Consider the following 15,332-nt stretch of genomic DNA (forward strand, 5'->3'; position numbering starts at 1 on the left):
AAGCTATCTGGTAGCAATGAAAAATAGGAGCTTATTGTGGTCATGGAAATACCTCAAGGGGAATAACACTGAACGTTAATCACCCAGGCAAAACACACCTCTCTCAATACTTCATACCTGACAACCAATGCGTAGGGCTAAGTCTTTTTCCAAAGGTTTGACTCCAAAGTCGTCTTTATGTAAAGCATGGATCAGCTACATAATAAGTTCAAAGGAATGCATTAACTGTAAATTCCATCTGCCCTTTGCCTCATTAATACCAGTTGTCTTGATTTCCTAGCTCCACTGAACTGAGCAGGTTAAAACCAGTGCTTAATTTGAGCCAGTGCTGGGCATTGGTACTTAATTGTCAACACCAGCACTTATGAAAGTCTGCCACATGGTGGTACTATTGATTTAATTTTGAGACTATCACAAAAGCTTTTTTATAATACAATGTAAATTAGAAATGACTCATACTTGCAGCATATTCATGCTTTTAGCTCTGGAATAGCCAGAATTGTGACACTTGTACGTGTATGACGGTTAGTAGTTGTGTTACTGTAACTGCAGCGCTAACAATGGGCAATGCAAGTTGAAGAGGCATCCTGATGAGGGCCCGGTCACTTATTTTTGTTTTAATTTTGCAAAATTATGCACTGGTTAAAACTGCATTTCTAAGAAGTTTGTGGTTTCACCAGCTTTCTCATGTATTAATTGAACCAGTGGGACAGTAGGATGAGAACCCTGGAGTCCCACCTTACCTTCACTGCCATTGCTCAGGAGTAAGCCTGGGTGGAAAATGTCATTCCTATAATCCAATTGGCAGAATTTAGGCAGTTTCAGCCAAATTCAGCTAATTACTGCATAGCGGGTTTTTTTCTCCTGCAAGAGTCCAGAAATGTGAACTGGTTAGCGAGATTTGCCCTCCTCCTAATGAAATCTCCAGCATTTAAGACTTCTAACACCTGTGGTCACGGTAGGAAGGCTGTTTCTCGAGTAGATGTTTTACACCAGCAGCAGCAAAATCAACATGAGTGGCTGCACTCTCTTGCGCACCCCATGGTGCTGTTCGTTCTATTTTTTTTCCAGGGCAGAGCATGCTCCCCGAAGTAAATCGCAGACCAAGCAGCCAGACGTGCATATTTCCACTCGTTGATGGAACTCCCTGGAATCTTGAGTTTTTATGTAACTCCGTGGAATTCCGAAGTGACATTCTTTGAGTTCCGCCCTACCCAAGAGCCATGAAGCAGAACAGTTGTACAGCGCAAACCTAACTGGGAAGTACGGTTACTCCAGTATTGGAACTTTCATAGATTCCCATAGCTTGTATCATTCCCCGTCGTCGGAATTGGAATCTCCGTAAATAAAAAATAACATAGCAGAAGGTACAAAAGAGAAAGAAAAGGCCTAGGCCTCATCTCATTTTGTAGCATATCCACCTCTTTTTGTAAAAGAGACCAAAATAATGCAAGAACCAATCGGATTAGCCTCACCCCATAGAACCTTCCTGAGAGAGCACGTTGTGCAAGGGAGTCTCCACTGAGCTCTGCTCAGTTTTCTCTTCAACTTTTGTATTTTCAACTGCTACTCTTCAACTTTGTTCTTCAGTATGGCTTTATTCAAGGCCTGTGCCACCTGTTCAAAGAAGAGGCTTTATGTGGAGGACAAACATAAGGACTGTATTTAGTGTTTGTTCCCTGACCACAAGGCTATTGACGGCAAAATCTGTCGTACCTTCTCTTCAAAGACCTTGAGAGACCGCGTGGGACGTCTACTTACCTGGCTGCAAAAGTTAAAGTCACGGAAAGAACCAGTATCCAATGACCGTGATGATGCCTCCTCTGAGGCATCTTCAAGGAGATCACAAAAACGGGGTAGCTCTTCACTTTCAACTTCTATTGACCCCCCTTCAAATGCCTTACAAAAGACCTCTGATTGGTCTGACAGGCGTAGTCTCATTAAGTCTCCTCACCGAGGTGTAAAGGAGAGGGAAGGACTGATTTCTGAGGTGCAGCCGGTAAAGAAAATGAGTCATGGGTCTTCAGTTTCACCTCCACCCTCAGAGAAACTGAAGTTGTTCAAGAAACCAGCTTCCATCCCTCCTGAGGGTAAAGCAGTCAGGAAAATTCATCCATCGACTACAACGGCATCAGGTCCGTCGACGACAGCATCAAAAATTCAACAGACGTCGACCTTGACTCCGTCGACGGGCTCGTCGACAAGAACTTCATTAGCTCCATTGGCTTTGTCGACGACTCCTTTGTCGATGCTGCAGCCTGAGGTACCGGTTACTATGTTGTTGCCGCTTATGATGACTACCTCTACATTGACCAGAATGTCGACGATGATGGCGTTGAAGACGACTACGTCTACTTCCTCCAGTGTTGTGCTGACTACGGTTTTGACGACGGTCCCATCGACGACTGCCCTTTCGTCGTCGACGGTCCAATCTTCGTCAACGATGACTCCGTCGACGACCTCGTTGTCAATACAAAAAGTGGCAATCTCTATAAGAAGACACCAGATTACCCCAGACATGACATTTCCTCGGAGAGTGACACCACTGCCTCCGGTGCTTCTTTTAAATGAGGAGGAAATTTCAAACGAGGATGACGGTCCTTACGCCTATCCCAGTTACGGGTCAAATATCAGGACTCTGACTCTGAGGACTACTATATGGAACAACAACAATATATACCACAATCTCTGTCTCAAGCGCAGTCACAACAGGGTATGTTTCCATGCCGTCTTCACTCATTGCTGATCTCCAGTTCATGCTGATGGATTACAGGAAGAGATTTCCAAATCAAGCTTCCGGCCAAGACCCAGTTCAGGTGCCTCCACCTCCGGTTCAGTCTGCTGGTCCAGTTGCCCCTCCGTTTCCTGAAGCTCCGATTCCAAAACCGATGGAGCCTCAAAACCATGTGGTCACTGTTCAAGATGACTCATCTGACGATGAACAAGGCACAATCTCAGTCCCAGATCCAGATAGGGAATGGGATGATTATTCTATTCCAGATCCTGCTTCTCCAGATCCAGCTGATTCGCCTCCAGCAGATATTGGAGGTTTTCATAACATTGATCGAAAGAGCTTCAAACGTTTCAATTTTCCAGTGCCATCAGTACAATCGGAATGTTTTCTTTATGATTTCAAAGAACATGACAGGAAATCTCTTCGTTCCATCCCAATTGTGAGCCATGTCTGGGATGAGGGAATAAAGGTGATGAAATCTCCGGCAACTGTCATGCCTGTTCTTCCTTGGCTGGAGAAGAAATACAAAGCTCCAGAAGATAGCCCCGCTTCTCTGGTCAGCCAGCCTAAACCTGACTGTTATTTCTCAAGCGGCTCCAAAGAAAATCAAAGAACCTGTTGGCGCCCCTCACCACACCACCGGACAGGGAGGGTAGATGACTAGATAACGTGGGGGAAGAGGTTTTCTTCTAGGTCCAGCCTTCTGGTCAGAGCGGCTAAGGCCGTGGCGATTTTGGGACGAATAGATCACCAGATGTGGTTTTTCCTAGCCCCATATTTGGACCATCTACCTAAAGATTCAAAAGCTGACGCCAAGAAAATCCTGGAGGAGGGAGAGTGTTCCTCCTCCAAAATTGATTGCGCAATGGGCATTGCTACAACAGCATTCCACTCTCTAGCAGGAGCAGCAGTTCTTAGACGACAAGGCTGGCTTCGGGCCACCTGGTTTCGCCCAGAAGTACAAAATAAAATCCTAGATCTGCCGTTTGATGGAGAGATGCTTTTTGGTAAGCATATTGACGATGCCCTGCAGGATATAAAAAAGGACACGGAAACTGCGAAGTCCCTGGGGACTTTGCAATACCACAAAGTTCCTTTCCATGGAGTGAGAGGAAGAGGTTTTTCATCATATTGGGGTGGATATCAGCAGCAGCGCTATTCTTCCTATTCACTGCCATATCAATCTTACAGAACCCAGTACTCTCAGCGGCAAGGTCAATGGTCTTCTTTCTCTCGCCAATCCTCTAGAGGACGATAAGGGCATCAGGGGAAAGATTTCTCTAAGCGCCAATAGCAGCTTCCAGGCTCTGTCTACTGTTCCTTCGCCCCCTGTAACACCAGTGGGGGGCAGGATATCACAATGCTTCCACAACTGGCAACTCATAACATCAGATCGATGGGTCCTCAATATCATACGTTTTGGTCATACACTGGAGTTCCAACATCGTCCATCCTCCAGAACCCCTTGCGCCACTGAGTCAAAACATCTACATCTTCTACCTTTAGAAGCTTACCAACTACTTCTCAAAGGAGCGATAGAGCCAGTACCTCTGTCTCAGCGAGGCAAAGGATTCTATTCCCAGTTCTTCCTCGTTCGCAAGACCATAGACAAATGGCGCCCAATCTTAGACCAGAGGGAGTTCAACACCTATCTCATAAAGCTCTAGTTTTGGATGGTATCCCTACAGGACATTTTGCGGCTCCTCAATCCAGGAGATTACATGGCCACCCTGGATCTCGAGGACGCATACTTCCATGTTCCATCCACCCAGCCCACAGGAAGTTTTTACGCTTTACAGTAGCCAAGAGCTACTTCCAATTCAAAGTCCTTCCTTTCGCACTCCGATCCGCATCGCGAATATTCACAAAAGTCTTAGCCCTAGTCGCAGCGTTTCTCAGAAAACAAACCCTAGATGTGTTTCCTTATCTGGACGACTGGTTGATGAAAGCACTGTCTTCTAAGATAGCCTCAGAAGCAGTTGAAAGCTGTATTCAACGCTTCAGTCATCTGGGACTTCAACTCAAAGAGGAGAAGTCAGTTCTCTGTCCTTCCAGGTTGGCTAACTTTCTGGAGGCTGTTCTGGACACACCTTGTTGCAAAGCTTTCCAATCAGAGGAAAGACAGCAAAAACTGATAACCTACGCGGGTCGATTACAAGCAAGGCGGTCTCTATCTGTTCGCCTTTAAAAATCTCTTCTAGGATCGATCTTATCTTGCATTCCCTTAATTCTGCATTGCAGGCTACGAATGCATCCGCTTCAAGAACAGCTGGACTTGCAGTGGCGTCAAACAGAAGGATCTTTCGACGACAAAATCATCATCACTCCTCTAATGAAAGAAGCAGCCAGCTGGTGGATGGTCAGAGAGAACCTCTCTCAGGGTCTCACCTTCACAGTCACTCCAGCTCCCCTGATACTTACCACAGACACCTCTCTGGAAGGCTGGGGAGCGTTATTGCAGGACCTTCAAGTGAGTGGTCACTGGCGGCCCGAGCAACGCCTTCTCCACATCAACCTTCTGGAGCTCACGGTGATTTGTCTAGCTTTACAGGCTTTTCTTCCGAGAATCCAAAATTCCATCGTCCTGGTCTGTACAGACACCACGACTGCCATGCATTATGTGAACAAACAGGGTGGAACAAGGTCTCAGCTGCTCTCCAAGGAGGTCCAGGAGATTTGGGAGTGTGTTATTTATCACCAAATCTCTCTTTTGGCGGAACATCTTCCGGGTTCCCTCAACACGACAACAAATACGTTGAGTTGTTTAAAAGCTGTGTGTCACAAGTGGGAATTAGACCAGCACACTCTGGAGAGAGTTTTCAATCAGTGGGGTACTCCGTCCATAGACCAATACGCCACCCCAGAGAACAGGAAATGCCACTTCTACGCAAGCAGGGAACACCATTGGGGATCATTGGGGAATGCGCTTTCGATGGCCTGGTCAGGCGCCTTTGTTTACGCTTTTCTTCTGATTCCTCTAATCCCAAGATTGCTCATAAAGCTCAAGGCGGAACCCTGCAAGATGATTCTGGTGGCCCTGGCGTAGCCTCGCCAGTTTTGGCTTACAGAACTTCTCATGCTCTCCTAGGATCATCTAATTCACCTGCGTCCAATTCCCTTTCTATTGATGATGTCCCAGGGCCAAGTGGTACATCCGGATCCGAGCTCACTTCAGTGGACAGCGTGGCTCCTGAGCACCAAGAGTTTCAAAGCTTGAATATCCCTCAAGAATGTAGAGAGGTGCTAGCTCAGGCCCTTGCACCAAGTACGAATAAGACCTATAGTGCAAAATGGAAACGTTTCTGCTTGTGGTGCCACCAAGAGAACATTCATTCTTTCACCTCTGCTTCTCATCAGATCCTGCCTTACATTTTGACACTGGCCAATTCAGGGCTCGCCCATTCTTCTATCAAGGTGCACCTAGCTGCTATCTCTAGATTCAGACAGACAGCTTCTGGCCCTTCCCTCTGGTCTGCAGGAATTGTGAAACAATTTTTAAAAGGACTCTTTAGGGTTTTCCCTCCAGTTAGACCTCCGCCACCCATGTGGCAACTCAACTTGGTCCTTGCTCAACTCATGAGACCTTCTTTTGAGCCTATTCATAGGGTGGCTCTTAAGTTTCTCTCATGGAAAGTGGCCCTCCCTCTTGCTTTAACATCAGCCAGGAGGGTTGGTGAACTTCAAGCTCTCACTAATAAGGATCCATTCTTACAATTTAAGGAGGACAAATCCAAAATTCATTTCGAAGGTCCCTTCGGATTTTCATTTGAATGAGCCGGTCATTCTGAAATCTTTTTTCCTGCGACCTACAACTCCAGGGGAGAGGTCTCCTTATTCTTTGGATGTCCGAAGATGTTTAAAATTCTATCACCAAGGACTTCAGGAGATCTACTCAACTCTTTGTCGCTTTTAGTGCACCTCGCAAAGGTTTTCCCCTTTCAAAGCAAGGGGTTGCACATTGGATTGCTAGCGCGATCGAATACTGCCACCAAGCGGCTGGTAAGCCTCTAGAAGGGCGGGTCCGGACGCACTCCACAAGATCAGTATCATCGTCTGCTGCTCTTTTCGCTGGAGTGCCGATCAAGGACATTTGTAGGGCCGCTACATGGAGCAGTGCCCATACCTTCACGAAGCATTACTGCTTGGACTCTTCCACGAGAAGTGGGGCGGCAGTGGGACAGGCAGTCCTGAGGAACCTCTTCCAGTGAGCGGTGAGATTTCCCTTCTAACCCTCCTTCCTGTTATTGGTGTTGCACATTTTGTATCACTTGATCTTTACTGACTAGTGTTTGAATGACTGGTTATTACTTATTTTGATATAGACACAAAGTTATTCCATGGTTCATTACACAAAGTGTGCATTGTTGCTAACTGCTAGGTACTCTGATACAAGCTATGGAAATCTATGAAAGTTCCAATACTGGAGTAAGAAAACAAGTTACTTACCTGTAACTTTGGTTCTCCAGTATTGGTAACTTTCATATATTCCCATGCGCCCACCCTCCTCCCCTGGGAAAGCTCATCCTTCAGCATATTTTGTTATACTGTTACGCAACAGCTACGAAAATCTGAGGCTTTCTCAGGAAGGTTCTATGGGGTGAGGCTAATCTGATTGGTTGTTGCATTATTTTGATCTCTTTTAAAAAAAAAGGTGGATATGCTACAAAATGAGATGAGGCCTAGGCCTTTTCTTTCTCTTTTGTACCTACTGCTATGTTATTTTTTATTTACCGAGACTCACATTCCGACGACGGGGAATGATACAAGTTATGGGAATCTATGAAAGTTACCAATACTGGAGAACCAAAGTTACAGGTAAGTAACTTGTTTTTTTACAAGACAGAAGTACCACACGCATACTCGAACACAATTCAATTTGACACATCTGTGCATAGACCCCTAAAAGAGGCTTGATGTACAAGAGATGAAACCTCCAACTCCTTTAACACTAGTCTCAAAAGACAATTGCTTATCTGAAGTGTAGGAAAGTGGGGTATTATGTACTGAAGTTGGCTAGGCCTCACTATGCTAAACATTCACGTAACCGCCAATAGGTCCTTTGGAATAACATTAATACATCCATATCTCAGTCCTGATAGTGTGACACAGAGCATTCAGGCTTTACTAGAGGAACATGTGTTAAGCATGTCAAAGTACCACAATGGATGGTAAGTGATTGAAGGGAGAGGTGTGGCGCCGCGGCCAGGGTGACTGACGCTGGAATCTGGGGACCACGGTTCGATCCCCGGCTCCGGCGGCAGGTTAGCCCAGCACCATGTGACTCTGGGCAATAGCTCGCTTAATCTTCCCGACGCCCCCCCAGCGCCTAGAGACCCTTACGGGTGATTGTGCGCTTTACAAATGTGGACTTTACTTTACTTTTACACAACTCAAAAGAATTCCGACACTAATTTATATAAATAAAACAGATTTTAAATAATTGTGAAGACCATTGGATGAGTATAACCAGAGTTATGGATTTTTAAAGGAAAAATACATCTGCGCCTTTCACTCGTAAACGATAACATTGCGGTCAGTGGAAATGTACACTAGTGACAGTCTGTCACTTGCAGGTTGGATTCAGTGGAAACCTCTGGGTGGTAAGGTGATTCGGGTCCCAGAACCATGGTCTGAAAATTGAATAATCAAAATACTTGTTTGCAGAGCTATCCTGTCTGTACCTGGTGCTGAAGGCGGGAGCCGTGGGTGCTGGTTTTGCTGCTTGGTCCGTGCAGGTGACGAACGGGGCCACTGGGGCATCTAGTTGAAGAGGATGTGGGGATCACTTGGGACACAGTGTTGAATAACGGTAGTGGTAACCTTACTGGCCACCAACAAGCATTGGTAATGGCAAACCCAGCCTTTAGTTATTTCAACGTCCAGGAGAAAACAGCAGCAACCTGAAATTTGCTGGAGGTCGAGACTGTTAACCAGGATGCCCTAGATCCTTTACTTTTCAGTGATCCCTCTGTAGGCCTGATGGCCAGTGGTTCTTTGATTCCTGGAATGTACTTTACCTGCGGGCTGCAAGGGACTAGTTCCAGGGAGTTATGGAGTTGTCTTTGGTTTCAAAGGAACGAGAAACCCTTTGCAAGCCAGTCTCTGCTCTAGAATGAGTCGCAATCATGCACTTTCAGGGTGGTTGCCACAAGTGCAGGCTATTGTGCCTTTCCTTTGTGCAGGTCCAGAAGTCTCAGTCTCTGGTCTCTTCATTGTCCTTTGTTGCTAGTCAATCATATCAGAGATTTCTGGTGCTAGGTGGGGTACCTACAATCCTAGATTTAGGGCTGTTAGTGATGTGGGTGCTTGTAGCCAATGGGTTACTAGCCCCAGCAGCTAATGATCCCCTGAGGTGACCACCTTCTGTGGAGGGTGGCACATTTTCTACCCAGAAGAGTCTACTCTGCCACGTTTAAAAATGACAGAACCCATCTTTGGCTATTACAGACCAGGTAGCCCACCCTAGAGGTGTGGCTAACCTTCTGGGGATGTACCCCTCCTGACTATCTAATTTTCCCATCTACCTAGCTGCCTCTGAGAGGCAGCTGTGTTGCACATCAGAGGTGGAGCTTTGAAGCTCACCACATTGATGAGCCACTTCACTAGCTGTCCTGTCAGGCCTTTTTTTCTGACTCCTGTGAGTGTTCAGACCTCCGAGCAGGGGGCATATTCCTATCTGGGCAGCCACAGCTGTTGGCTGTCAACCATGGCACAGGAAAGGCTGGGGCAACCTTTAATGTAGCCACCTGGGTGCATGCCACATCAAATCCACCATGGGAACGAAGTCAGAACTGATTAGTTGTTTGATACCAAACATGACACTTTTCAGTGGGACCATAATGGACTTGGCTACCTCAGGATGCCCAAGTGCCAGCCCATGTCATACTTTGGCCCCTGAACACTTATAGTGGCCCTTAATGGAAAGAGGCTACCATACAGACATTTAAGCTTGCTATTATGTCCATACTTTTTAATATAATGCAACTCAAATCCTGAGCTCAGGAGGCCAATCTTAGGGGTGACTGACCTATATTAAAAATAGTGCTTTGAGCTTGCCACTCTTGGTGAGGGGAAAGTCAAGTTTGAGTATTTGGCCCTGCTCCTGCAGTCTACAATGCAGGCCTGCTGTCATCTCTTTACTTGGCTCACTTAGGGTGGCACAATTTGTGCTGCAGGCTCTGGTGATCCCTTTAACTCCTGTGTCCTGTGTACCACTGGTACCACTTACCAGGGACTTATAAGGTGCACTTTGAGAGTCAAAACCATCAGCATTGGAGAAAAGTGTGGGGTGACCATACAAAAAGTGTACTTTCCTAAATGAAGGTTGACAATACCTGAACCTCCCTCATGCCTGGTCCTCCCCATATCCTTTCCCTCTTCCATGCCTCCCTCCATCCCCTGCCATGCAACTCTAAAAGGGGACTGAGACTCCTCAAACCTGCTGAAAACAGTCTAAGGTTTCACATTTTAAAATCCGAAGACACCTGACAGAGGAAAAGGGAGTTCAGAATATGTTTTACTTTTGTCTGCTGAAAAATACACATGCATTGTCAGTGAGATGGTATTACCACATATAGCAAATGCCTGAACATTGAAGCGTGTTGAAGAGATGCAGGAAGTCCCTTTTTTAGGTCTCGGACTATTTCCATTCCGTAGGAATGGAATAGGACGAGTCTATAGCAGTGAAACCAAGAGTTTCACCATGAGCCCAAAAAAGAGGTTTTTCACGAGTGCATGTGCTCTCGTGCACGAGCTTGCCCGAGCCTTCTGCCTGCCTCCTGCCTTGAAGGCAATCTGCTTCTCCGCCCCCTGCTGTTCCCTCCCGCTCGCACATCAAAGGCTGCTCACTCAATTTCTCCTCCCCCTCCCCAGCCAGCTTCCCCCAGGCCGTGTTCCCTCCCCTGCTACCCCATCCTTACTCATCCCTCGCACCCCCTCCTCCTTCAGGCCCCCACCATTTGCCCTATCTTGACATCTACCCTGATTAATGGGCCTATACCTACATACTTAGCTGATACATTAAGCGAGAGCTATTAAAAAGATGAGTACTGACTGGCTAAGAGTGTTAATAGTTCTTCAATCTTGAAGAGTCCAACATTTACATCTGATAGTTCTATGGAATTTTGTATTTTATTTTTATGGTCTTCGCTACTCCCATCAGTACCAATTATGTCTACATTGCAGGCCTTTGTCCTTCCTTCAAACAGGATTCCTGCTCTCCAAATACTCCTCCTTTCCTCTGCCCCCTCCAGGGTCGCACCGCGGTGATAGTCGGGAAATCCCCTCCTCGGTCTCTCCCAAGATATGGCCCTACTGCAAAAGCACAACATTTCACAAAATGCGTGCATGTTTTATTCAATAGCTTGCAAGCAGGCTTCGTCTCAAATTTAAACTACATGGGAGGCATGCCGCCATAATTTCAGCTATGTGTAGAATTAAAAAAAACTCCATGCATTGCCAAGGCACGGAGGTTTCTGGGCTAAACTCGTAAAACAAGACTTTCTCTAGCGTGCCCTTCGCTCCACCTACCCCACCCCCCCTTTTCCAAACCCGCTCCACAGCTGTGTATTCCATGATTTAATTATGATGGTATGAAGTCCTGTCAGGTTTTTCGGTATCCAGATTAACAAAAGCAACACAGAAAAGCCACATTCCATAGCTGCCGACTGTGCAATTAAAACCGAACGTTTTCCAATTTCCAAGAATGTTGATGCCTGGCAACGCTTCAGCGCCCGGGCGAACTCCGCCCACGGCACCCCGTCTCACTGCCACGGCTAAATGCGCCATCGCCCACGGATAATTACAGATGGAAGGTTTACCGCGTTTAAGGCCACACCGGCTTACAGAAAACATGCCACATGGGTTTGACTCAATGTTTCCAATATCGGAACGGAGCTGCAGTGCCAGACCTGTGGTACTCTGAAATCATGAATGACGAACATTCAGCCTGCGACAGGGTAAAGAGTAGACCTCGCCAATTGGACACGAGAAACATCTGAATGGCACTTGCAAAGTGAAGGTGTATTAAGGGGCGATGGCAATGAACTTAAACAGATTTATGGTAATGGCCCGCCCATAAAACGCATACAGGCAGAGGTTATGAAACTACGTTGCTTTGCCTGCGTTTGTTTCCAAAAAGTTGTTTCGCCTGTTTCTCTCTGATGCGATTCTTTACTGTAGAATAGACGCTAAACAGGGTTTGTAGATTGTAAGAGACCGTAAAAAAAGCATTCAGAAATGTTAGAAATTATTAAAAAATCAATTTCACCCAATCATCTCCCAATAGCAGACCACAATAAAATCTGACAATTTGGCAAATGCAGTAGTGCTCACTTGGTTAGCGAGAAAACGGGTATAACACAGTAGCCATTTCAGTCTGCATTATTACTCGTCCATATGGCTTTTATAAAATGCATTACAAGGAGTCAAGTCAAGGTAAGTGTGGAATAAGCAGGCCCACATGGCCCAGATTTTCGCGGCAGCATTTTCCACATAAATGTATATTTGCCGCACTTGCCACATAAACCATTATCCACTGCATAATCTGCAGAGATGGCACAGTGCATGTGCCCGTGCACGCGCTTTTCTCCCGAGCCTCGGCATCACACTTCAAAGGAATTCCTTCTGCTCCTTATCTCCTCAGGCACTTAGCGTCTACGTGTGTCTCCCAGGCTCCTCACAGTGCCATATGTCCTCAGGGCATCACACTTCTAACGCGAACGACCATCTGCTCCTTGGAATGCTGGCATGGTTGCCCAGTGCTGCCTGATCTTCTTCAAAGGCAGCTTGTAACCCGAGCTGCCCTCTGCCTTTGCATTCTGAACTCTTTCTTGGATTTCACACACAGTCCATAGCGCTTCCTTCTACCTTTCACCAGGCACACACACACACCACCAGCCATCAGTGCACGCTTTCACCAGGCATACACACCACCGGCCCTCAGTGCACACTCTCACCAGGCACAGACACCATCAGCCATCAGTGCCCGCATTCACCAGGCATACACACCACCGCTGTCAGTGCACGCTTTCACCAGGCACACACACACACCACAAGCTTTCAGTGCACGCTTTCACCAGGCATACACACCACCGGTCGTCAGTGCACTCTTTCACCAGGCACACACACACAACACCAGCTATCAGTGCACGCTTTCACCAGGCACACACACACACCACAAGCTTTCAGTGCACGCTTTCACCAGGCATACACACCACCGGTCGTCAGTGCACTCTTTCACCAGGCACACACACACAACACCAGCTATCAGTGCACGCTTTCACCAGGCATACACACCACCGGCCGTCAGTGCACACTCTCACCAGGCACAGACACCATCAGTCATCAGTGCACGCTTTCACCGGGCACAAACACCACCAGCCGTCAGTGCACGCTTTCACCAGGCACCCACCACCAGCTGTCAGTTCACGCTTTCACCAGAGAGACAGACACCATCAGTCGTCAGTGCATGCTTCCACCAGGCAGAGTTTGACAAGAAGAAAAAAAAATTCTTGCGCAAAACGATCATAAATTGCAGAAAACGCGACAACGCGCATTTCAGCACAGTGGAAAGGCCTTAGTAAAGGCCTTAGTAAAGGTTGATTGGTCACCTATCAGTTGCTTTTTTGATGTAATTGGGCACTTCATCGGTGCTAATGTGGTGCCACCTTTGTGTAGTCAGTGCGAATACATGGATATGGAGAAGACGTGGGGCCTCCAGAAACAGTGGCCGTATTATATGCCTTCTATTGGGATATTGTTTTGTAGTGTGTGCATTTAGTATCTCCTAGTGGGAATGGCTCCCTCCCCACAGGTTCATTGGTAATAGTTTTGCTTGAGATTGGGGATACTAGCACTCTTCGTGTTCATGTTACGTCCGTATTAGTGGCCTTTAGGAGTATGGAGATATGAGATATTGAGAAGAAGCCAACTACAGACCAAGAGCAGACTGGCTTTCCTTCTTAGATCTGCTTTGCTGTCAATTTTCTACCTTTTATAGTTACTGGTCCTACTAATGACCGAATCGTCACCCACTGCACACAATCCTTCCGAATTTTACATAAGGACTGAGAAAGCTAATAAGTTGGGCTTTTCTAATCTAATGCAGAGGTTATATTATATTCAAAAAGCCATTGTTATTTGTAATATCAATACATCTAAGTCACGTCAATACAAAACATGTGGCATTACAAATGCTAAAAGTGTCACATTTGCTAAAGTTAAAAGTATTGGCATTGTAAATCACAAAACATAAATATAAAATGTCATTTACAAAACCAATAGCTCCAACTTTCCTACTGCGAGACCTATTGGCAACGCCAGTGCTTGTTTATTGAGGTTACGGTATGGGACGCCAATTACCCGTCATCCATAAGGCATGGGCGGGGGTCTCCACTGAAAGGCTAAGGCCATCAGGACAGTCTGGTTACTTAAGAAGGGAAGACGGGGACATGACAACCGTATGAAATTCATGTTTGCAGCATATGAAATAAGGTGTCATTTGCCTTTGTGTAGCCTGTGGGAATGTAGTTTGTACTTCTTTCATGGCTAAAGCCATATGGAATTAGCTTTTTGAACACTTTGCAAGTATAAATGTGTGCAGACTGACTACAGCCTTATATGTAGAACATCTGAACACTAAGAAGCTTGGCCCAACTTAAGCCAGAGTTAATGCGAACTTCTGTAGCACCGAACCCAAGCAGGTTAAATGTAAAAACAGTTTCAATGATCACTTTAAACTTCTAGGCATAGCTTAAAGTGGGATATATATATATATATATATTTGTGACAGGATTTCCATTCCAGTGTGAGGAGCCCGCCCTGCAGGCTCGGAGCCCCCAGTAAAATGGAACTTTTTGTGGCGATATATATATATATATATATATATATATATAACAGCTCACGGTTTCCACCAAGCTTCAACCGAAGAAACCACGCACTCCGGGGGTAGCTCTTAGATGTTTATTTTAAAGTTCTACTACTAGAAGTCATACAATCGATTGGATCAAATGGAACAACTCCTAAATCCAGGAATAGGACTAAAATAATTTTTTTTTTTTAAAGAAAGGAAAACCTATGGAAGAGAGAGGGTCATATCGACCCATCTCTCTGATAAATACTGACGCGAAAATATTCGCTAAAATCATGGCAAACAGACTAGCCCCACTTATGCCCAAAATTGTCAATCCACAACAACACGGTTTTATTTCTGGGAGGGACACAACAGCGCACGTAAATATGGCAATCACAGCGTTCGATATCGCGGAGGTGGAATCCACTCCACTCGGCATGATATTACTAGACGCCGAAAAGGCTTTTGACCGAGTGGGGTGGACTTATCTCTGGTGTGCACTATCTAAAATGGGTTTTGGGGGAAACTTTCTGAAGGGTATAAAAGCACTTTATGACAAACCCACTGCTTGCATCAGCTATGGGGGCCTGACCTCATCAGAATTCCCAATTATGCGTGGGACTCGGCAAGGATGTCCTCTTTCACCTCTTTTATTTGCCCTTTCACTTGAACCTTTTTTACTTGCCCTCCACCTTCAAAATTTGATTATCCCATTCAGCTTCAGCTCACAGGAGCTGAAAATGACAG

Source organism: Lissotriton helveticus, chromosome 12 (genome assembly GCF_964261635.1).
Source record: "Lissotriton helveticus chromosome 12, aLisHel1.1, whole genome shotgun sequence".
Taxonomy (NCBI): Eukaryota; Metazoa; Chordata; class Amphibia; order Caudata; family Salamandridae; genus Lissotriton; species Lissotriton helveticus.